At 49.5% G+C, this 24,703-nt stretch overlaps 1 protein-coding gene across 1 annotated transcript in view; it reads left to right on the top strand.

Moving 5' to 3' along the window:
- Positions 1–24,703, top strand: part of LOC134983424 (zinc finger protein 850-like) — a 116,014-nt gene that overhangs the window by 64,279 nt on the left and 27,032 nt on the right. The gene's annotated exons all lie outside the window — the stretch shown is intronic.

Raw genomic sequence — 24,703 nt, 5'->3', positions numbered from 1 at the left:
TATGCCAGCCGGCAAATATCCCTCTGTGCATCACGCATGTATAAGACGGCGTCTTTTATATGCTCTATCGTCAGCAAAATATTGTCCCTATCCATAGTATCAATATTATCCGACAGGGAATCTGACCACGCAGCTGCAGCACTGCACATCCATGATTATGCAATGGCTGGTCGCAATATAATGCCCGTGTGTGTGTATATAGCTTTAAGGGTAGCCTCCTGCATTCTATCAGCAGGTTCCTTTAGGGCAGCCGTATCCGGAGACGGTAGTGCCACCTTTTTTGATAAGCGTGTCAGCGTCTTATCTACCCTAGGGGGTGTTTCCCAACGTGACCTATCCTCTGGCGGGAAAGGGTACGCTGCCAATAACCGTTTAGAAATTATCAATTTCTTATCGGGGGAAGTCTACGCTTCCTCACACACCTCATTTAATTCCTCAGAGGCAGGAAAAACTACAGGTAGTTTTTTCTCACCAAACATAATACTCTTTTTTGTGGTACCTGGGGTATTATCAGAAATGTATAATTACATTTTTCATTGCCTCAATCATGTAACGGGTGGACCTATTGGAGGGTACACTAGTCTCATCGTCGTCGACACTGGAGTCGGTATCCGTGTCGACATCTGTGTCTGTCACCGGAGGTAGCGGGCGTTTTAAAGCCCCTGATGACATTTGAGACGCTGGAACAGGCACAAGCTGAGTAGCCGGCTGTCCTATGTCGTCAAACCTTTTGTGTAAGGAGTTGACACTGTCACGTAATTCCTTCCATAAGTCCATCCACACAGCTGTCGACCCCGCAGGGGGTGACATCACATTCACAGGCATTTGCTCCGCCTCCACATCATTTTCCTCATCATACATGTCGACACAGCAGTACCGACACACAGCACACACACAGGGAATGCTCTGACAGAGGACAGGACCCCACAAAGCCCTTTGGGGAGACAGAAGGAGAGTATGCCAGCACACACCAAAGCGCTATATACCACAGGGATATCACCTATAAAGAGTGTTTTCCCTTATAGCTGCATATATATATATATTATACTGCGCCTAAATTTGTGCCCCCCCCCCTCTCTTTTTTACCCTTTCTGTAGTGCAGGACTGCAGGGGAGAGCCAGGGAGCGATCCTTCCAGCGGAGCTGTGAGGGAAAATGGCGCCAGTGTGCTGAGGGAGATGGCTCCGCCCCTTTTTCGGCGGGCTTTCTCCCGCTATTTTAATAATTCTGGCAGGGGTTAATTTACACCTATATAGCCCCTGGGGCTATATATGGTGTCAGTTTGCCAGCCAAGGTGCTATTTATTGCTGCTCAGGGTGCCCCCCCTCCCCCAGCGCCCTGCACCCATCAGTGACCGGAGTGTGAGGTGTGCATGAGGAGCAATGGCGCACAGCTGCAGTGCTGTGCGCTACCTTAGAGAAGACAGAAGTCTTCAGCCGCCGATTTTCCGGACCTTCTTGCTTCTGGCTCTGTAAGGGGAACGGCGGCACGGATCCGGGAACGGACGATGAGGTCGGGTCCTGTGTGCGATCCCTCTGGAGCTAATGGTATCCAGTAGCCTAAGAAGCCCAAGCTACCACCACTTAGGTAGGTTCGCTTCTTCTCCCCTTAGTCCCTCGGTGCAGTGAGCCTGTTGCCAGCAGATCTCACTGAAAATAAAAAACCTAAACTATACTTTCTTTCTAGGAGCTCAGGAGAGCCCCTGGTGTGCATCCAGCTCGGCCGGGCACAGAAATCTAACTGAGGCTTGGAGGAGGGTCATAGGGGCAGGAGCCAGTGCACACCAGATAGTCCTAAATCTTTATTTAGATGTGCCCAGTCTCCTGCGGAGCCGTCTATTCCCCATGGTCCTTACGGAGTCCCCAGCATCCACTAGGACGTCAGAGAAACAAGGTTTGTTGGCGCTGGGCAGGTCTGTGATGGAATACACTTTAGGATTAGCAGCCACCTGGAGAGGGGTAGCCGGCCTCCTCAAACAGAGACAAATGTGGGGAATACCAGGTAGGCGCTCTATCCAAATGATGCAGCCAAAAAATATAATTAAAAACACTGTTTATTACACACAAGAAAATAAAAAATAAAAATAATTTACTCACTGGTAATTCTATTTCTCGTAGTCCGTAGTGGATGCTGGGAACTCCGTAAGGACCATGGGGAATAGCGGCTCCGCAGGAGACTGGGCACAAAAGTAAAGCTTTAGGACTACCTGGTGTGCACTGGCTCCTCCCCCTATGACCCTCCTCCAAGCCTCAGTTAGGATACTGTGCCCGGACGAGCGTACACAATAAGGAAGGATTTATGAATCCCGGGTAAGACTCATACCAGCCACACCAATCACACCGTATAACTCGTGATCTGAACCCAGTTAACAGTATGATAACAGAGGAGCCTCTCGAAGGATGGCTCACTACAACAATAACCCGATTAGTTAACAATAACTATGTACAAGTATTGCAGATAATCCGCACTTGGGATGGGTGCCCAGCATCCACTATGGACTACGAGAAATAGAATTACCGGTGAGTAAATTCTTATTTTCTCTGACGTCCTAGTGGATGCTGTGAACTCCGTAAGGACCATGGGGATTATACCAAAGCTCCCAAACGGGCGGGAGAGTGCGGATGACTCTGCAGCACCGAATGAGAGAACTCCAGGTCCTCCTCAGCCAGGTTATCAAATTTGTAGAATTTAACAAACGTGTTTGGCCCTGACCAAGTAGCTGCTCGGCAAAGTTGTAAAGCCGAGACCCCTCGGGCAGCCGCCCAAGATGAGCCCACCTTCCTTGTGGAGTGGGCATTTACAGATTTTGGCTGTGGCAGGCCTGCCACAGAATGTGCAAGCTGAATTGTACTACAAATCCAACGAGCAATAGTCTGCTTAGAAGCAGGAGCACCCAGCTTGTTGGGTGCATACAGGATAAACAGCGAGTCAGATTTTCTGACTCCAGCCGTCCTGGAAACATATATTTTCAGGGCCCTGACTACGTCCAGCAACTTGGAGTCCTCCAAGTCCCTAGTAGCCGCAGGCACCACAATAGGCTGGTTCAGGTGAAACGCTGAAACCTCCTTAGGGAGAAAATGAGTCCTCAATTCCGCCATATCCGTATGAAAAATCAGGTAAGGGCTTTTATAGGACAAAGCCGCCAATTCTGACACGCGCCTGGCTGAAGCCAGGGCCAACAGCATTACCACTTTCCATGTGAGATATTTTAAATCCACAGTGGTAAGTGGTTCAAACCAATGTGATTTTAGGAACCCCAAAACCACATTGAGATCCCAGGGTGCCACTGGAGGCACAAAAGGAGGCTGTATATGCAGTACCCCCTTGACAAACGTCTGAACTTCAGGAACCGAAGCCAGTTCTTTCTGGAAGAAAATCGACAGGGCTGAAATTTGAACCTTAATGGACCCTAATTTTAGGCCCATAGACAGTCCTGTTTGCAGGAAATGCAGGAAACGACCCAGTTGAAATTCCTCTGTAGGGGCCTTCCTGGCCTCGCACCACGCAACATATTTACGCCAAATACGGTGATAATGCTGTGCGGTTACATCCTTCCTGGCTTTGATCAGGGTAGGGATGACTTCATCCGGAATGCCTTTTCCCTTCAGGATCCGGCGTTCAACCGCCATGCCGTCAAACGCAGCCGCGGTAAGTCTTGGAACAGACAGGGTCCCTGCTGGAGCAGGTCCCTTCTTAGAGGTAGAGGCCACGGGTCCTCTGTGAGCATCTCTTGAAGCTCCGGGTACCAAGTCCTTCTTGGCCAATCCGGAGCCACGAGTATAGTTCTTACTCCTCTCCGTCTTATAATTCTCAGTACCTTGGGTATGAGAGGCAGAGGAGGGAACACATACACTGACTGGTACACCCACGGTGTTACCAGAGCGTCCACCGCTATTGCCTGAGGGTTCCTTGACCTGGCGCAATACCTGTCTAGTTTTTTGTTGGGGCGGGACACCATCATGTCCACCTTTGGTTTTTCCCAACGGTTGACAATCATGTGGAAGACTTCTGGATGAAGTCCCCACTCTCCCGGGTGGAGGTCGTGTCTGCTGAGGAAGTCTGCTTCCCAGTTGTCCACTCCCAGAATGAACACTGCTGACAGTGCTATCACATGATTCTCCGCCCAGCGAAGAATCCTTGCAGCTTCTGCCATTGCCCTCCTGCTTCTTGTGCCGCCCTGTCTGTTTACGTGGGCGACTGCCGTGATGTTGTCTGACTGGATCAACACCGGCTGACCCTGAAGTAGAGGTCTTGCTTGGCTTAGAGCATTGTAAATGGCCCTTAGTTCCAGGATATTTATGTGAAGTGACGTCTCCAGGCTTGACCACAAGCCCTGGAAATTTTTTCCCTGTGTGACTGCTCCCCAGCCTCTCAGGCTGGCATCCGTGGTCACCAGGACCCAGTCCTGAATGCCGAATCTGCGGCCCTCTAGAAGATGAGCACTCTGCAACCACCACAGGAGAGATACCCTTGTCCTTGGAGACAGGGTTATCCGCTGATGCATGTGAAGATGCGATCCGGATCATTTGTCCAGCAGATCCCACTGAAAAGTTCTTGCGTGGAATCTGCCGAATGGAATCGCTTCGTAAGAAGCCACCATTTTCCCTAGGACCCTTGTGCATTGATGCACTGACACTTGGCCTGGTTTTAGGAGGTTTCTGACTAGCTCGGATAACTCCCTGGCTTTCTCCTCCGGGATAAACACCTTTTTCTGGACTGTGTCCAGAATCATCCCTAGGAACAACAGACGTGTCGTCGGAATCAGCTGCGATTTTGGGATATTTAGAATCCACCCGTGCTGCCGTAACACTACTTGAGATAGTGCTACTCCGACTACTAACTGTTCCTTGGATCTTGCCCTTATCAGGAGATCGTCCAAGTAAGGGATAATTAAGACGCCTTTTCTTCGAAGAAGTATCATCATTTCGGCCATTACCTTGGTAAAGACACGGGGTGCCGTGGACAATCCAAACGGTAGTGTCTGAAACTGATAGTGACAGTTCTGTACCACAAACCTGAGGTACCCTTGGTGAGAAGGGTAAATTGGGACATGGAGGTAAGCATCCTTGATGTCCAGAGACACCATATAGTCCCCTTCTTCCAGGTTCGCGATCACTGCTCTGAGTGACTCCATCTTGAACTTGAACCTTTGTATGTAAGTGTTCAAGGATTTCAGATTTAAAATAGGTCTCACCGAGCCGTCCGGCTTCGGTACCACAAACAGCGTTGAATAACACCCCTTGCCCTGTTGCAGGAGGGGTACCTTGATTATCACCTGCTGAGAATACAGCTTGTGAATGGCTTCCAATACCGCCTCCCTGTCGGAGGGAGATGTCGGTAAAGCAGACTTTAGGAAACGGCGAGGGGGAGATGTCTCGAATTCCAACCTGTACCCCTGAGATACCACCTGAAGGACCCAGGGATCTACCTGCGAGTGAGCCCCCTGCGCGCTGAAATTCTTGAGACGTGCCCCCACCGTACCTAAGTCCGCTTGTAAAGCCCCAGCGTCATGCTGAGGACTTAGCAGAAGCGGGAGAGGGCTTCTGTTCCTGGGAACTGGCTGCTTGCTGCAGCCTTTTTCCCCTTCCTCTGCCCCGGGGCAGAAATGAGGAGCCTTTCGCTCGTTTGCCCTTATGGGGACGAAAGGACTGCGCCTGATAATACGGCGTCTTCTTATGTTGAGAGGCGACCTGGGGTAAAAAAGTGGATTTCCCAGCCGTTGCCGTGGCCACCAGGTCTGAAAGACCTACCCCAAATAACTCCTCCCCTTTATAAGGCAGTACTTCCATATGGCGTTTGGAATCTGCATCATCTGACCACTGTCGTGTTCATAACCCTCTTCTGGCAGAAATGGACAGCGCACTTACTCTCGATGCCAGTCGGCAAATATCCCGCTGTGCATCACGCATATATAGAAATGCATCTTTCAAATGCTCTATAGTCATTAATATACTGTCCCTATCTAGGGTATCAATATTTTCAGTCAGGGAATCCGACCAAGCCAACCCAGCACTGCACATCCAGGCTGAGGCGATTGCTGGTTGCAGTATAACACCAGTATGTGTGTAAATACATTTTAGGATACCCTCCTGCTTTCTATCAGCAGGATCCTTAAGGGCGGCCGTCTCAGGAGAGGGTAGAGCCACCTGTTTTGATAAGCATGTGAGCGCTTTATCCACCCTAGGGGGTGTTTCCCAACGCACCCTGACCTCTGGCGGGAAAGGATATAATGCCAATAATTTTTTAGAAATTATCAGTTTCTTATCGGGGGAAACCCACGCTTCATCACACACCTCATTTAATTCCTCAGATTCAGGAAAAACTACAGGTAGTTTTTTCTCACTGAACATAATACCCCTTTTAGTAGTAGTGGTATTATCAGAAATATGTAAAACATTTTTCATTGCCTCAATCATATAACGTGTGGCCCTACTGGAAGTCACGTTTGTCTCTTCCCCGTCGACACTGGAGTCAGTATCCATGTCGGCGTCTGTATCTGCCATCTGAGGTAACGGGCGTTTTAGAGCCCCTGATGGCTTTTGAGACGTCTGGACAGGCACAAGCTGAGTAGCCGGCTGTCTCATGTCGTCAACTGTCTTTTGCAAAGAGCTGTCACTGTCACGTAATTCCTTCCAGCATCTCATCCACTCAGGTGTCGACTCCCTAGGGGGTGACATCTCTATTATAGGCAATTGTTCCGCCTCCACATCATTTTCCTCCTCATACATGTCGACACAACGTACCGACACACAGCACACACACAGGGAATGCTCTGACAGAGGACAGGATCCCACTAGCCCTTTGGGGAGACAGAGGGAGAGTATTCCAGCACACACCAGAGCGCTATATAAATATACAGGGATAACCCTATATAAGAGTTTTTCCCCTTTATAGCTGCTATATGTTAGTATTACGCCAATTAGTGCCCCCCTCTCCTTTTTACCCTGTTTCTGTAGTGCAGGACTGCAGGGGAGAGTCAGGGAGACGTCCTTCCAGCGGAGCTGTGAGGGAAAATGGCGCCTGTGTGCTGAGGAGATAGGCTCCGCCCCCTTCTCGGCGGACTTTTCTCCCGCTTTTATGTAGAATCTGGCAGGGGTTAAAATTCATCCATATAGCCCTGGGGGCTATATGTGATGTATTTTTGCCAGCCAAGGTGTTTTTTATTGCTGCTCAGGGCGCCTCCCCCTAGTGCCCTGCACCCTCAGTGACCGAAGTGTGAAGTGTGCTGAGGAGCAATGGCGCACAGCTGCAGTGCTGTGCGCTACCTTGGTGAAGACAGGATGTCTTCTGACGCCGATTTTCCGGACCTCTTCTTGCTTCTGGCTCTGTAAGGGGGCCGGCGGTGCGGCTCGGGGGCCGGCGGTGCGGCTCCGGGACCGGACTCTAAAACTAAACTTTTCACTAAGCAGCTCAGGAGAGCCCCTAGTGTGCACCCTTCTCGGCCGGGCACAAAAATCTAACTGAGGCTTGGAGGAGGGTCATAGGGGGAGGAGCCAGTGCACACCAGGTAGTCCTAAAGCTTTACTTTTGTGCCCAGTCTCCTGCGGAGCCGCTATTCCCCATGGTCCTTACGGAGTTCCCAGCATCCACTAGGACGTCAGAGAAACAATATAAACTATAATATAGACCAAAACATATACTAATGGGTGTTACCCTGAGGTGTATGATATCTCTGGTATAAATGATATACACAATGATATGGTTCATACAGGAATGTGCCCTGAACCAGAATGACCTTTATATGATACGCTTAGTTCCGTTGTAACAACAAAGTGAGTTACATGTGTATAGATGTGATGGTGGTTAGTAGTCACTGCACCAGTGTTGGTAGTCCTTGCGGCACAAAGTTGATACTGCAGACCCGCTCCGTCTCACCCTTTGCCCGGGTGAAGAAGCTGCGGGCGGCGCGGTCTGCTATAAGCTGTTCGCTGTTGTGCAGTGCAATGTGGATGCGCAGAGCCGCTGTCTCGTACTCCCAGCACGGGTAAGGTTTGTATCAGCAGCACAGTGTCTGGACTTACCCGGAATAGGGAGGAACACATGGTGCAGTCTCTCCATGATGTTCATTTCACATTTGACGGCAATTGGTGAACCATCAGCTATTGGAGGTTGTATCTTCTTCTGTGGGCACTACAGGTATCAGCGATCCCTCTCTCTATGCCCTCAACGCGTTTCTCCGCACACCGGGCAGCTTTCCAAGAGCTGGAGGATTTCTTCTCACTCACACTGTGCGCTGCTTATTTACTATAAGAGACTGACAAAACCTCTGAGTCTCCTATGTAGAAGGATCAGCGTTTTCCTTTTACATTGATTTTATCAGTGATACCTTTGTGTATACTCATTGTGTATATCATTTATACCAGAGATATCATACACCTCAGGGTAACACCCATTAGTATATGTTTTGCTCTATATTACGGTTTATATTGTTTTTATGTTTGGTTGCATCATTTGGATAGAGCGCCTACCTGGTATTCCCCACATTTGCACACAGCACGGGGCACAGTAACAGCCCGGCTGCTGGCACGTATACAAAATAACAGGTTCCCTATAGAATAATAGTAAACGCCAGGCACAGCTGCTGCAGAAACTCTTGTTACATACGTGACGTCAGTCTCTTCTGATACTGGCATTATATAATACAACCCGGTGTCTCTACAGCAGATGGCCGTCGTTATACGTGTGGCGCCCTCCTAGCGGGCATTTCACATCTTACACCATTATAGTGACGGGGGGGGACGGCAATGAGGGGCTCAGCCTGCAGCTGTCACACTGCCAGTGGTGTAGTAATGCTCTGCAGCTGTCACACTGCCAGTGGTGTAGTAATGCTCTGCAGCTGTCACACTGCCAGTGGTGTAGTAATGCTCTGCAGCTGTCACACTGCCAGTGGTGTAGTAATGCTCTGCTGCTGTCACACTGCCAGTGGTGTAGTAATGCTCTGCAGCTGTCACACTGCCAGTGGTGTAGTAATGCTCTGCAGCTGTCACACTGCCAGTGGTGTAGTAATGCTCTGCAGCTGTCACACTGCCAGTGGTGTAGTAATGCTCTGCAGCTATCACACTGCCAGTGGTGTAGTAATGCTCTGCAGCTATCACACTGCCAGTGGTGTAGTAATGCTCTGCAGCTGTCACACTGCTAGTGGTGTAGTAATGCTCTGCAGCTGTCACACTGCCAGTGGTGTAGTAATGCTCTGCAGCTGACATAATAATAATAATAATAATATCAGGACACCACAGGCTGCTCCTCCTGTATAATAATAATAACAGGACACTACAGGCTGCTCCCCCTGTATAGTAATAATAATAGGACACCACAGGCTGCTCCCCCTGTATAGTAAGACGCCATTACCTGATCTCCACGGACACTGGGAGGCTGCAACAGTCGATTTCAACTCACTTCCTGTATGTGAAACGCACGGTCCGGAAGCAAGGTGGAACGCACAGGCCGGAAGTAGGGTTTGATTGGCAACGACTGCTACCTGGTTACTGGCCCCTCCCCTCCTACACCCCACCCACAGCCCTGCCCTCTGTAAAGATTAATACCATACATGTCCTCAGTGCAGGAGGCCGGCGGCCATTTTCCTGTAGACCAGTCCGGCAGCAGCAATAGGTTCCCTGGCCGAGTAGTGACGTCAGGAGCGGCGGCCATTTTCCCCTGGTCTGAGCTCCGCCTTCCTTCTATCATTCCCACAAGGCAGCAGGAGCAGAGAGCAGCCATTGCTGTGTCTGGCAGCAGGTAATGATATTATTATTATTATTCTATAGGCTGAGCAGCTCTGGTGTCAGGTCCTGTACTACAGGGGGAGCAGCCTCTGGTGCCTTGTTATAGTGCAGCTGGAGCAGCCCCTGGTGCTGCATTATCCCTGTACTGGTGGCTGACACTCTAGTGTCCTATTACTGTAATACAGGGGACGCAGAGCCCGCCGTTACCGTAATACAGGTGGCGCAGACCCCGCCGTTACCGTAATACAGGTGGCGCAGACCCTGCCGATACCGTAATACAGGAGGCGCAGAGCCCGTCGTTACCGTAATACAGGTGGCGCAGACCCCGCCGTTACCGTAATGCAGGTGGCGCAGACCCCACCGTTACCGTAATGCAGGTGGCGCAGACCCCGCCGTTACCGTAATACAGATGGTGCAGATCCCGCCGTTACCGTAATACAGGTGGCGCAGACCCTGCCGTTACCGTATTACAGGTGGCGCAGGACTTGCTGTTACCGTAATACAGGTGGCGCAGAACCCGCCGTTACCGTAATACAGGTGGCGCAGACCCTGCCGTTACCGTAATACAGGTGGCGCAGACCCTGCCGTTACCGTATTACAGGTGGCGCAGGACTTGCTGTTACCGTAATACAGGTGGCGCAAAACCCGCCGTTCCCGTAATACAGGTGGCGCAGACCCTGCCGTTACCGTAATACAGGGGGTGCAGACCCCGCCGTTACCGTATTACAGGTGGCGCATACCCCGCCGATACCGTATTACAGGTGGCGTAGACAGCGCCGTTACCGTAATACAGGTGGTGCAGGACCCGCCGTTACCGTAATACAGGGGGTGCAGACCCCGCCGTTACCCGGATACAGGTGGCGCAAACCCCGCAGTTACCGTAATACAGGTGGCGCAGACCCCGCCGTTACTGTGATACAGGTGGCGCAGACCTTACCGTGATACAGGTGGCGCAGACCCCGTCGTTACCGTGATACAGGTTGCGCAGACCCCGCCGTTACCGTAATACAGGAGGCACAGACCCTGCCGTTACCGTAATACAGGGGGCGCAGTCCCCTCCATTACCGTAATACAGGGGGCGCAGACCCCGCCGTTACCGTATTACAGGTGGCGTAGACCCCGCAGTTACCGTAATACAGGTGGCGCAGGCCTCGCCGTTACTGTAATACAGGTGGCGCAGGCCCCGCCATTACCGTAATACAGGTGGCGCAGGCCCCGCCATTACCGTAATACAGGTGGCGCAGGCCCCGCCATTACCGTAATACAGGTGGCGCAGACCCCGTCGTTACTGTGATACAGGTGGCGCAGATCCCGTCGTTACCGTGATACAGGTTGCGCAGATCCCGCCGTTACAGTAATATAGGTGGCGCAGACCCCGACGTTACCGTAATACAGGAGGCGCAGACCCTGCCGTTACCTTAATACAGGGGGCGCAGTCCCCTCCGTTACCGTAATACAGGGGGCGCAGACCCCGCCGTTACCGTAATACAGGTGGCGCAGTCCCCGCCGTTACCGTAATACAGGTGGCGCAGGCCCCGCCGTTACCATAATACAGGTGGCGCAGACCCCGCCGTTACAGTGATACAGGTGGCGCAGACCCCGCCGTTACCGTAATACAGGTGGCGCAGACCCCGCCGTTACCGTAATACAGGTGGCGCAGGCCCCGCCGTTACCATAATACAGGTGGCGCAGACCCCGCCGTTACAGTGATACAGGTGGCGCAGACCCCGCCGTTACCGTAATACAGGTGGCGCAGACCCCGCCGTTACCGTAATACAGGTGGCACAGACTCCGCTGTTACCGTAATACAGGAGGCGCAGACCCCGCCGTTACCATAATACAGGTGGCGCAGACCCCGCCGTTACCGTAATACAGGTGGCGCAGACCCCGCCGTTACCGTAATACAGGTGGCACAGACTCCGCTGTTACCGTAATACAGGAGGCGCAGACCTGCCATTACCGTAATACAGGGGACGCAGACCCCGCCGTTACCGTAATACAGGAGGCGCAGACCCCGCCGTTACCATAATACAGAGGGCGCAGACCCCGCCGTTACAGTGATACAGGTGGCGCAGACCCCGCCGTTACCGTAATACAGGTGGCGCAGACCCCGCCGTTACCGTAATACAGGTGGCGCAGACCCCGCCGTTACCGTAATACAGGTGGCGCAGACCCCGCCGTTACCGTAATACAGGAGGCGCAGACCCCGCCGTTACAGTAATACAGGTGGCGCAGACCCCGCAGTTACAGTAATACAGGAGGCGCAGACCCTGCTGTTACCTTAATACAGGGGGCGCAGTCCCCTCCGTTACCGTAATACAGGGGGCGCAGACCCCGCCGTTACAGTATTACAGGTGGTGTAGACCCCGCCGTTACCGTAATACAGGTGGCGCAGTCCCCGCCGTTACCGTAATACAGGTGGCGCAGACCCCGCCGTTACCGTAATACAGGTGGCGCAGACCCCGCCGTTACCATAATACAGGTGGCGCAGACCCCTCCGTTACCGTAATACATGTGGCGCAGGCCCCGCCGTTACCGTAATACAGGGGACGCAGACCCCACTGTTACCGTGATACAGATGGCGCAGCACCCGGCATTACAGTGATACAGGTGGCGCAGACCCCGCCGTTACCGTGATACAGGTGGCGCAGACCCGGTTGTTACCGTAATACAGGGGGGAACACCCCTCTTTTTCTTTTGCATTACGTAATACAGGGGGCGCAGAACCCGTCGTTACCGTAATACAGGTGGCGCACACTCCGCCGTTACCGTAATACAGATGGTGCACACACTGCCGTTACCGTAATGCAGGTGCCGCAGACCCCGCCGTTACAGTAATACAGGGGGCGCAAGACCCTGACGTTTTCCGTAATACAAGTGGCGCAAGACCCCGCCGTTACCATAATACAGGTGGCACATACCCCGCCCTTACCGTAATACAGGTGGCGCAGACCCCGCCGTTACAGTAATTCAATGCAGACCCCGCCATTACAGGTGTTGTGTCCTGTGGCATTGTGCTGTACAGGGGGAGCGGCCTGTGTTGTCGTAGTTTACAGGAGGAGCAACCTGTGCTGTGTATAATATACAGGGGAAGTGGCCTGTGTTGCAATAATATACAGGGGTAGCATCCTGTGTTGTCATAATAGGAAGAGCAGCCTGTGGCATCGTACTCTACAGGGGGAGCAGCCTCTGGTGTCCTGTTGTTATTATTATTATACAGGAGGATCAGCCCCCGCCGTTACCGTAATACATGTGGCGCAGACCCCACCGTTACCGTAATACAGGGGGCGCAGACCCCGCTGTTACCGTGATACAGATGGCGCAGCACCCGGCATTACAGTGATACAGGGGGCGCAGACCCGGTTGTTACCGTAATACAGGGGGGAACACCCCTCTTTTTCTTTTGCATTACGTAATACAGGGGGCGTTGAACCCGTCGTTACCGTAATACAGGTGGCGCACACTCCGCCGTTACCGTAATACAGATGGTGCACACACTGCCGTTACCGTAATGCAGGTGGTGCGAACCCCGCCGTTACCATAATACAGGTGGTGCGAACGCCGCCGTTACCATAATACAGGTGCCGCAGACCCCGCCGTTACAGTAATACAGGGGGCGCAAGACCCCAACGTTTTCCGTAATACAATTGGCACATACCCCGCCCTTACCGTAATACAGGTGGCGCAGACCCCGCCGTTACAGTAATTCAATGCAGACCCCGCCATTACAGGTGTTGTATCCTGTGGCATTCTGCTGTACAGGGGGAGCGGCCTGTGTTGTGTAGTTTACAGGAGGAGCAACCTGTGCTGTCATAATATACAGGGGAAGTGGCCTGTGTTGCAATAATATACAGGGGTAGCATCCTGTGTTGTCATAATAGACAGGAAGAGCAGCCTGTGGCATCGTACTCTACAGGGGGAGCAGCCTCTGGTGTCCTGTTGTTGTTATTATTATTATTATACAGGAGGATCAGCCTGTGGTGTCCTGTTGTTGTTATTATACAGGAGGATCAGCCTGTGGTGTCCCGTTGTTATTATTATTATACAGGGGAGTGGCCTGTGGTGTCCTGTTATTATTATACAGGGGGAGCAGCCTGTGGTGTCCTGTTATTATTATTATACAGGGGAGTGGCCTGTGGTGTCCTGTTATTATTATTGTACAGGGGGAGCAGCCTATGTTGTACTGTTGTTGTTATTATTATTATTATTATTATACAGTAGGAGCAGCCTGTGGTGTCCTTTAATTATACAGGAGGAGCAGCCTGTGGCATCCAGTTATTATTATTATACAGGTTGAGAAGCCTGTGGTGTCCTGTTGTTGTTGTTATTATTATTATTATTATTATTATTATACAGGAGGAGCAGCCTTTGTTGTCTTAATATTAATATTATAAAGAAGGAGTAGCTAGTGGTGTCCGCTTATTATTAATATACAGGGGGAGCAGACTGTGGCGTCCTGTCATTATTATTATTCAGGGGAAGCAGCCTGTGGTGTCCTGTTGTTGTTATTATTATTATTATTATTATTATTATACATTGGGAACAGCTTGTTGTATCCTATTATTATTTTTTTGTAGAGGGGGCAGCCTGTGGTGTAATTTTAGTATTACTATAAAGTGAGAGCTGAATGGGGTGTCCTGTTGTTATTAGTATAATACAGGGGTAGCAGATTTTTGTGTATGGTTATTATTATACATGGACAGCAGCTTGTGGAGTCCTGGTGTTGTTATTATTATTATTATTATTGTTATTATTATTATTATTATTACTACTATAATACATTGGGAACAACTTGTTGTGTCCTATTATTATTATTTTTTTGCAGAGGGAGCAGCTTGTGGTGTCATTTTATTATTACTATAAAGGGAGAGCAGAATGGGGTGTCCTGTTGTTATTAGTATAATACTGGGGTAGCAGGTTTTTGTGCATGGTTATTATTATACATGGACAGCAGCTTGTGGTGTCCTGGTGTTGTTGTTATTATTATTATTATTATTATTATTACTATAATACATTGGGAGTGGTGGTGTAGTCACAGTGACATCACTTTTATCTATAGTAATAATACAGAGACATGACTGGTGAGGGGATGTTGGCATAACAGTTATTTTACTTATATCTACAGTAATAATACAGGGACATGACTGGGGAGGTGAAGGGATGTGGGAATGTCACAGTGTTATCACTTATATCTCTAGAAATAATACAGGGACATGACTAGGGGGAGTGAGGGGGATGGGGGAGCGTCACATTTACATTACTTATATCTATAGTAATAATACAGGGACATGACTGGGGAGGTAAGGGTATCTAGGGGTGTCACAGTAACGTCACTTATATCTATAGTAATAATACAGGGACGTGAGTAGGAGGTGAGAGGATCTGGGAGCGTCACAGTGACATCACTTATATCTATAGTAATAATACAGGGACATGACTGGGGAGGTAAGGGGATCTGGGAGTGTCACAGTGACATCAAATATTTCTTTCTCATCCACTAGTGGGCACTGGAGTACTCTTGGGATATGGGTGGTGCGATATCAGGGATAGGCACATTTAACTATTTTAATGAGTAACCCACCTCCCCCCTCCATACTCCCAAGATGCCTCAGTGTTTTATGTGCCTTCACCTGGGAAGGTCACATCATGGAGTTATTCCAGGGTTTACTTTTAATTTTTCAAAAGATTTTTTCTTTTATCAGTCACACTCCCTTCCCAGCTTATTAAGAAGCGTGGGTCCGGGAGTGTGTGCTGCTGTTGTGCAGCGAAGGCTTGTTTGTGCTTAGACAGAGAAGCCCCCCCATAGACCTTCATCAGCGTTAGCTGATTCAGCCATGGCTGCAGGAGCTGGACAGAGCTACGAGACATCCCGGCATTTGGCAGCGCAGCTCCAAACAGTGCTGCCGCTGACCTCTACAATCTGCCCCTCTAGACAACTGGGAAGCGGCTCCCAGCAGCGCTGCTCACAGCAGCGGACAGATCACACTGCCGCTGCTGGGCGCCCGTCACATCACACATCTCCCTGCTCTCCAGCTTCCAGCAGTGCATAGACCACGGTGGGTAGCTGCTGCTGGGCGCCGTCACTCAGAGCCGGCGCTTAGTATATATTGCAGGGGTGTGTAGGTGGAAGAAGCTAGCCGCAACTCACTGCTTTATGCGGTGGGGGAGATCATGGAGGTCCGTAGTTCAGCGGTTCCCCTAAATATAAGGGATGGTGGCCAGGGCTATAAGGTACATAACAGGCTATTAAGCCTAGGTTATTAGTGCTTTTGGGAGTACATAGGTTATAGTCAGATGCACATGCTGGGACGCCGTTTTCACACAAAGGTTATACACCTACTTCCCGCTTCTTCCTACAGCAATATGTCAGTCCTACAACACACGGCCACTGGAGGGGGCAGGGGTGTTTAGTAGGTGGCACAGTGACCATAGATTTCCTCTATAACACAGTGCGGTGCACGCGGTATTATAGACACTACAGTTATTATCACTGAGTTGTGCGGACGTTGTCTCACTGTATTATTGTCTGTCTGCATGACAATATCAGAAACAGCAGCTTGTCTGTGATAACTGTGAGAATGTCTGATTTGCAGTCAGAGTTGTCCACTGCACGAAAAGACCGTGAGGCGGCTAAGTCTGATTCACGGATAATACCGTGTGAGCAGCCAATGTGGGCTCAGGATGTTTCTAGAACTTTGCTGGGTTACAAAGTCCATGTATAGTTCAATTTCTAAGAATGGTCATCGTTTGTCTCATAATTACATTCTGACGATTCAACGCCACGTCTGATATCTCAGCATTGGGTCAGGGGTCAGATAGTGAGGTCACTAATAGCCCGAGCTATGATGATCTCATTAGAGCAGTACGCCAGCTGCTAGGTTGCACTGAAACATATGAGGTTTTATTGCTAGCAGACTATGGGCGACTGTGTTTTTCTTATTGATATCTCTTAATAGGCATTTAATAGAAGCATGGGTAAATCCAGTTAAACACTTTTCTGGGACAACATGATTTCTGTCTAAATATCTTTTCCCACAAGCTATGACAACTAAATCGCCATCGGTGGAGTCTTCAGTTTCTAAACTTTCACTAAAATTAACTATTCCAGTCCCAGGTGCAGCTACGCTTAAAGACCCCTCGGAGAGTAAGCTGGAGGCCATGCTAAAGTCCATGTATACAGCAACAGGGGTGATGCTTATACCTGTTTAAGTTGGAGTTTGGGTTAACAAGGCTGTAGTTGCATGAAACAGCTCAGGTTAGGCCTACAACAGGGTTTTTCCTCAGACCAGCTTATATTTCTTACCGATCACATTTGTGAATTGGTTGAGTATTTAGGTACGGCTTCGTTGGACGTTGGACAAGTTTGTTCTCGGCTTGCAGCCCAACAGCTGCTGTGGTTGCGTTCTTGACAGGCCGCCATGCAGAGGGACGTGATTTTCAACAAACCACTAACCATCGTCAGGACTCAAGCCAGTGGCATGACGGGCTTCCAGCCCATCTCTGCTCTTCAGTTGTGGGAGCACACCTTCAGAAGTTTCCCTTCGCGTAGTTTCAGACATCACAGATGGGTGGATCCGCAGTTTTGTTTTAAGAGGTTTCAATGAGTTTGACTGTCTATCACCGATGCAGTTTTTCAAGATAGGTCTGCCTGTGTCAGCAGACAAGTGGGTAGGTCTGCAGACCGCTGTTCAGTCTCTCGTACATTCAGCAGTTTTGGTTCAGGTTCCAGTACACCAACAAGGTCAAGGGTTTTATTCCAATCTTTTTGTAGTACCAAAGCCGGATGGCTCAGTCAAACCAATATGGAACCTAAAGGGGTTCAATCGGTACGTCACTACACATTCAAGGTGGAATCCCTACGGTCAGTGATTGCAGGTTTAGAACCACAGCAATTCATGATTTTGCGGGATCTCAAGAATACGTACTTACACATTCCAATTTGCCCACCACATCCGCATCTGGCGTACTTAAGTTTGCAGTACGACAAGCGCCTCGGGTATTCACAAAGGTGATGTCTGTGATGATAGTTAATCTCAGATCCCTGGGAGTGATAATCGTTCCATACTTAGATGACCTTCTCATCAAGGCTTCGTCTCAACAAATTCTTTAACATGCCTTACTGTTGTACAGTGTACTAGTTCAGTACGGTTGGATTGTCAAAGAATTCAGTTTTAGGAATGATTCTGATTACGGTGGATCAATGCATTTACCTGTCACAACAGAAAGTACATGCTATTCATCATCTAGTACTGCTAGTGCTCAAACCACGGACAGTCTCGGTGCATTTGTGCATTCGACTGGTAAGACAGATGGGAGCATCTTTCAAAACACTCCAGTTTGGAAGATTTCACTCAGGTCCTTTTCAACTGGATCTTCTCGCACAGTGATCTGGCTCTCATCTACAAATTCATCAGATGGTGCGCTTGTCTCCAGGACAATATCATGTGGTGATGTCCGGCCCAATTGAGGATTCAAGCAACCTCTCGCATGGCCATGCGACTTTGAGTCCATCCCCTTTTTGTTGATGTATGCGACTTCTGCTGCGTTGTCCAACTGAACCTGAACAGTCTGAAACAGGAGCAAGTGAACTGCCTGACGCAGAGTGTTGTAAATTGCCCTGAGTTCCAGGACACTGATTGACAGTAATCCTGTGATAATGAGCTGCTGAAACTGGCTTCCTAACACGTAACATGGTTGGTATAACCAACTGTGGAACGCCCTCTCGTCTTGAAAGTGGTCTCAACAGCCACCCCATAAAACGCAGTCGCGCTAAATCAGGGTAAAGGAACGACCCCTGCTGTAGTATAACTTGGAAAACAGTATTTCTCTTAGCCTTAGCTTCGGCAGGGCGTGTTGCACAATTGGGTGCCTTGTCATGCAAGCCACTGTATCTGGTATTTCATACTGACAGAGCGGAACTTTGGACAAATCACGCTTTTCTAAAACAGGTAATATCTTCTTTCATATCAATCAACCAATCACAGTTCCTGTTTTTCAGAAGATTCGGGTACTCCAGCTACATTGGATGTGGTACGTGCACTCCGCGTTTATGTAGCCCGAACATCAACTGTACATATAACGATACTTTGTTTGTTCTCTATGATGCAGTCAATATAGGTTGGCCAGCTTCCAAACAGACCATGGCCAGATAGATTAACCTGACCATTCGTCAGGTACACTTTCATGCTAGTCGATGGGAACGTCATGGGCAGCAGGCCTTAGAGCTTCTACGACACAACCTTGCCATGCAGTTACATGGCCATCAGTGCAGACGTTTGTGCGCTTTTACAAGTTTGATAATTCTGCGGCATCAGCTTCTAGCTTTGGCCGTCTAGTGTTACTGGTGCCAAACAGCTCTTCCACCCAAGGGGGAAACTTTGGTAGGTCCCAAGAGTACTCCAGTGATCCCTAGTGGATTAGAAAGAAAACAGGATTTTGATACTTACCAGATAAATCCTTTTCGTTGCACCCACAGGGGCACTGGACACCCACCCAGAGCAGTTTCACCTGGCTGGTGGTAAGTTCAGTAGTTCTTATGGTAACACATTTTCACCGACCTGTTCAAATGTGAAGGTGATTGTTATCTATTGTTGTGTCAACTTTCTAATTGTCCGTTATGTATCACTACTCTTGTGGCTCCACATACAAGATCTCAGTGCAGGAAAAAGGTTTGAAGTCTGGAATTGGATAATTCTGATGATGGACGCAAGTCTCAAAGGTTGGGGAGCAGTGGTCCAACATTGTCAGTTTCAGGGTCTATGTTCAGACCGAGAAAGATTACTGTTAACCACTGTCCTGGAACTCTGGGCAATTTACAACGCTCTGCGTCAGGCAGTTCACTTGCTCCTGTTTCAGACTGTTCAGGTTCAGTCAGACAACGCGACAGAAGTCGCATACATCAACAAAAAGGGGATGGTCTCAAAGTCACAAGGCCATGCGAGAGGTTGCTCGAATCCTCAATTGGGCCGAACATCACCACGTGATATTGTTGGCGGTCTTCATTCCAAGAGTGCACAACTGGGAAGCAGATTATCTCAGTCGGCAGGATTTTCCTCCAGGAGAATGGGCCTTACATCCAGAAGTGTTCCAGATGTTAGTCCAACGGTGGAGTTACCCAAAGGTGGATCTAATGGCTTCTCGCCACAATCATCAGACAGATATGTGTCCAAAACAAGAGATCCAAAGACAGTGGCAGTGATTGCTCTCACCATAGCGTGGCCGTATAGCCTTGTGTATCTATTTCCATTTCTCTAGCTTCCTCGGTTGCTAAAGTGGATCAAACGATAGTCCACGACCGTCATACTAGTGGCGACTCGTTGGCCTCGGAGAGTGTGGTTCTCGGATCTCCATGGTCTACTCGCAGATGATCCCTGGCTGATCCCGCTATGTCCAGACCTACTACAGCAGGGGTTGTTCCTTTACCCCGATTTAGCGTGGCTGCGTTTTACAGGGTGGCTGTTGAGACTACTTTCAAGATGAGAGGGCATTCCACAGTTGGTTATACCAACCATGTTACGTGCTGGGAAGCCAGTTTCAGCAGCTCATTATCACAGGATTTGGCGAGCGGTTGGTGTGAAGCTAGGATGTTTCCGACATATTCTTTCAAGTTATCCCATCTTTTGTTCTTTTTACAGACGGGGTTAGATGAAGGACTATGTTTCGCGACACTAATGGTGCAGGTCTCTGCCTTGTCAGTTTTCTTTCAAAGGCGTTTCGCTCTTTTGCCAACAGTTCACAATTTCCTGCAAGGTGTCCTTAGAGTTCAACTTCCATTCATTCCACCTACAGCTCCATGGGTCTTGAATGTAGTTTTGCATGTTTTTGCAGTCAAGTTTTGAACCCTTGCAACTCGTGAATGGTAAGTTTATAACATGGAAAACCATGTTTCTCCTAGCCTTAGCTTCAGCAAGGTGTGTTGCACAATTGGGTGCCTTGTCATACAAGCCACTGTATCTGGTATTTCATACTGACAGAGCGGAACTTTGGACAAATCCTGCTTTTCTACCACAGGTAGTATCTTCTTTCACATCAGACAGCTCTTCCGCCCAAGGGGGAAACTTTGGTACGTCCCAAGAGTACTCCAGTGACCCCTAGTGGCTTAGAAAGAAAACAGGATTTTGATACCAGATAAATACTTTTCGTTGCACCCACAGGGGCACTGGACACCCATCCAGAGCAGTTTCACCTGGCTGGTGGTAAGTTCAATAGTTCTTATGGTAACACATTTTCACAGACTTGTTCAAATGTTAAGGTGATTGTTATCTATTGTCATGTCAACTTTCTAATTGTCTGTTATGTTGTGTCAACTTTATAGTTGTCCGTTATGTTATAATGTTATATGTAATTCTCCGTTGTTCATCCTCTCTGTCGCTCCTATTTGGCTCAGCAAAAAAACAATAAGGCATCTTGGGAGTATGGAAGGGGAAGGAGGGTTACACATTTAAATGTTTAAATGTGCCTATCCCTGCTATTGCACCGTCCATATCCCAAGAGAACTCCAGTGCCCCCTGTGGATTCAAAGAAAATAATTTATCTGGTAAGTACCAAAATCCTATTTTCTCTGACGTCCTAGTGGATGCTGGGAACTCCGTAAGGACCATGGGGATTAGCGGCTCCGCAGGAGACTGGGCACAAAAGTAAAGCTTTAGGACTACCTGGTGTGCACTGGCTCCTCCCCCTATGACCCTCCTCCAAGCCTCAGTTAGATTTTTGTGCCCGGCCGAGAAGGGTGCATTCTAGGAGCTCTCCTGAGTTTCTTAGAAAAAGTTTAGTTTTAGGTACACAGTTTACAGAGCCAGAAGCAAGAAGAGGTCCGGAAAATCGGCGGCAGAAGACATCAGTCTTCACCAAGGTAGCGCACAGCACTGCAGCTGTGCGCCATTGCTCCTCAGGCACACTTCACACTCCGGTCACTGAGGGTGCAGGGCGCTGGGGGGGGGGGGGGGGGGCGCCCTGAGCAGCAATAAAAACACCTTGGCTGGCGAAAATACATCACATATAACCCCCAGGGCTATATGGATGTATTTTAACCCCTGCCAGAATACAGCAAAAAGCGGGAGAAAAGTCAGCCGAGAAGGGGGCGGAGCCTATCTCCTCAGCACACGGGCGCCATTTTCCCTCACAGCTCCGCTGGAAGGACGTCTCCCTGACTCTCCCCTGCAGTCCTGCACTACAGAAAAGGGTAAAACAAGAGAGGGGGGCACTAATTAGGCGCAGTATTCATAAACAGCAGCTATAAGGGGAAAAACACTTCTATAAGGTTATCCCTGTATATATAGCGCTCTGGTGTGTGCTGGCATACTCTCCCTCTGTCTCCCCAAAGGGCTAGTGGGGTCCTGTCCTCTATCAGAGCATTCCCTGTGTGTGTGCTGTGTGTCGGTACGATTGTGTCGACATGTATGAGGAGGAAAATGGTGTGGAGGCGGAGCAATTGCCTGTAATGGAGATGTCACCCCCTAGGGAGTCGACACCTGAGTGGCTGAGCTTATGGAAGGAATTACGTGACAGTGTCAGCTCTTTACAAAAGACGGTTGATGACATGAGACAGCCGGCTACTCAGCTTGTGCCTGTCCAGGCGTCTCAAAAGCCATCAGGGGCTCTAAAACGCCCGTTACCTCAGATGGCAGATACAGACGCCGACACAGATACTGACTCCAGTGTCGACGATGAAGAGACGAATGTGACTTCCAGTAGGGCCACACGTTACATTATTGAGGCTATGAATTTTTTTTTACATATTTCTGATAATACAAGTACCACTAAAAAGGGTATTATGTTTGGTGAGAAAAAACTGCCTGTAGTTTTTCCTGCATCTGAGGAATTAAATGAAGTGTGTGATGAAGCGTGGGTTTCCCCCGATGAAAAACTGATAATTCCTAAAAGGTTATTAGCATCATACCCCTTCCCGCCAGAGGATAGGGCACGTTGGGAAACACCCCCTAGGGTGGATAAAGCGCTCACACGTTTGTCTAAACAGGTGGCACTACCGTCTCCTGATACGGCCGCCCTTAAGGAACCTGCTGACAGAAAGCAGGAGAATATCCTAAAATGTATATACACTCACACGGGTGTTATACTGCGACCAGCAATCGCCTCAGCCTGGATGTGCAGTGCTGGGGTGGCTTGGTCGGATTCCCTGACTGACAATATTGATACCCTAGATAGGGACAGTATATTACTGACTATAGAGCATTTGAAAGATGCATTTCTATATATGCGTGATGCACAGAGGGATATTTGCCAACTGGCATCAAGAGTAAGTGCGCTGTCCATTTCTGCCAGAAGAGGGTTATGGACGAGGCAGTGGTCAGGTGATGCTGATTCCAAAAGGCATATGGAAGTATTGCCTTATAAAGGGGAGGAGTTATTTGGGGTAGGTCTATCAGACCTGGTGGCCACAGCAACTGCTGGGAAATCCACATTTTTACCCCAGGTAGCCTCTCAACATAAGAAGACGCCGTATTATCAGGCGCAGTCCTTTCGGCCCCATAAGGTCAAGCGGGCAAAAGGCTCCTCATTTCTGCCCCGTGGCAGAGGGAGAGGAAAAAGGCTGCAGCAAACAGCCAGTTCCCAGGAACAGAAGCCCTCTCCCGTTTCTGCCAAGTCCTCAGCATGACGCTGGGGCTTTACTAGCGGACTCAGGCACGGTGGGGGCCCGTCTCAAGAATTTCAGCGTGCGGTGGGCTCACTCACAGGTGGACCCCTGGATCCTTCAAATGGTATCTCAGGGGTACAAATTGGAATTCGAGACGTCTCCCCCTCGCTGTTTCCTAAAGTCTGCTTTACCGACGTCTCCCTCCGACAGGGAGGCGGTATTGGAAGCCATTCACAAGCTGTATTCCCAGCAGGTGATAATCAAGGTACCCCTCCTGCAACAGGGAAAGGGGTATTATTCCACGCTGTTTGTGGTACCGAAGCCGGACGGCTCGGTGAGACCTATTTTAAATCTGAAATCCTTGAACACTTACATACAAAAGGTTCAAATTCAAGATGGAGTCACTCAGAGCGGTGATTGCGAACCTGGAAGAAGGGGATTATATGGTGTCTTTGGACATCAAGGATGCTTACCTCCATGTCCCAATTTACCCTTCTCACCAAGGGTACCTCAGGTTTGTGGTACAGAACTGTCACTATCAGTTTCAGACGCTGCCGTTTGGTTTGTCCACGGCACCCCGGGTCTTTACCATAGTAATGGCCGAAATGATGATACTCCTTCGAAGGAAGGGAGTTTTAGTTATCCCTTACTTGGACGATCTCCTTATAAGGGCAAGATCCAGGGAACAGTTGGTAGTCGGGGTAGCACTATCTCAAGCAGTGTTGCGGCAGCACGGTTGGATTCTCAATATTCCAAAATCGCAGCTGATCCCGACGACACGTCTTCTATTCCTAGGGATGATCCTGGACACAGTCCAGAAAAAGGTGTTTCTCCCAGAGGAGAAAGCCAGGGAGTTATCCGAACTAGTCAGAAACCTCCTAAAACCAGGCCATGTGTCAGTGCATCAATGCACAAGGGTCCTGGGAAAAATGGTGGCTTCCAATCCCATTCGGCAGATTCCACGCAAGAACTTTCCAGTGGGACCTGCTGGACAAATGGTCCGGATCGCATCTTCAGATGCATCAGCGGATAACCCTGTCACCAAAGACAAGGGTGTCTCTCCTGTGGTGGTTGCAGAGTGCTCATCTTCTAGAGGGCCGCAGATTCGGCATTCAGGACTGGGTCCTGGTGACCACGGATGCCAGCCTGCGAGGCTGGGGAGCAGTCACACAGGGAAGAAATTTCCAGGGCTTGTGATCAAGCCTGGAGACATCACTTCACATAAATATCCTGGAGCTAAGGGCCATTTACAATGCCCTAAGCCAAGCAAGACCTCTGCTTCAAGGTCAGCCGGTGCTGATCCAGTCGGACAACATCACGGCAGTCGCCCACTTGAACAGACAGGGCGGCACAAGAAGGAGGGCAATGGCAGAAGCTGCAAGGATTCT

The sequence above is a fragment of the Pseudophryne corroboree genome, assembly GCF_028390025.1.
Source record: "Pseudophryne corroboree isolate aPseCor3 chromosome 3 unlocalized genomic scaffold, aPseCor3.hap2 SUPER_3_unloc_15, whole genome shotgun sequence".
Taxonomy (NCBI): Eukaryota; Metazoa; Chordata; class Amphibia; order Anura; family Myobatrachidae; genus Pseudophryne; species Pseudophryne corroboree.
This window is presented reverse-complemented; position numbering and strand designations above follow the sequence as displayed.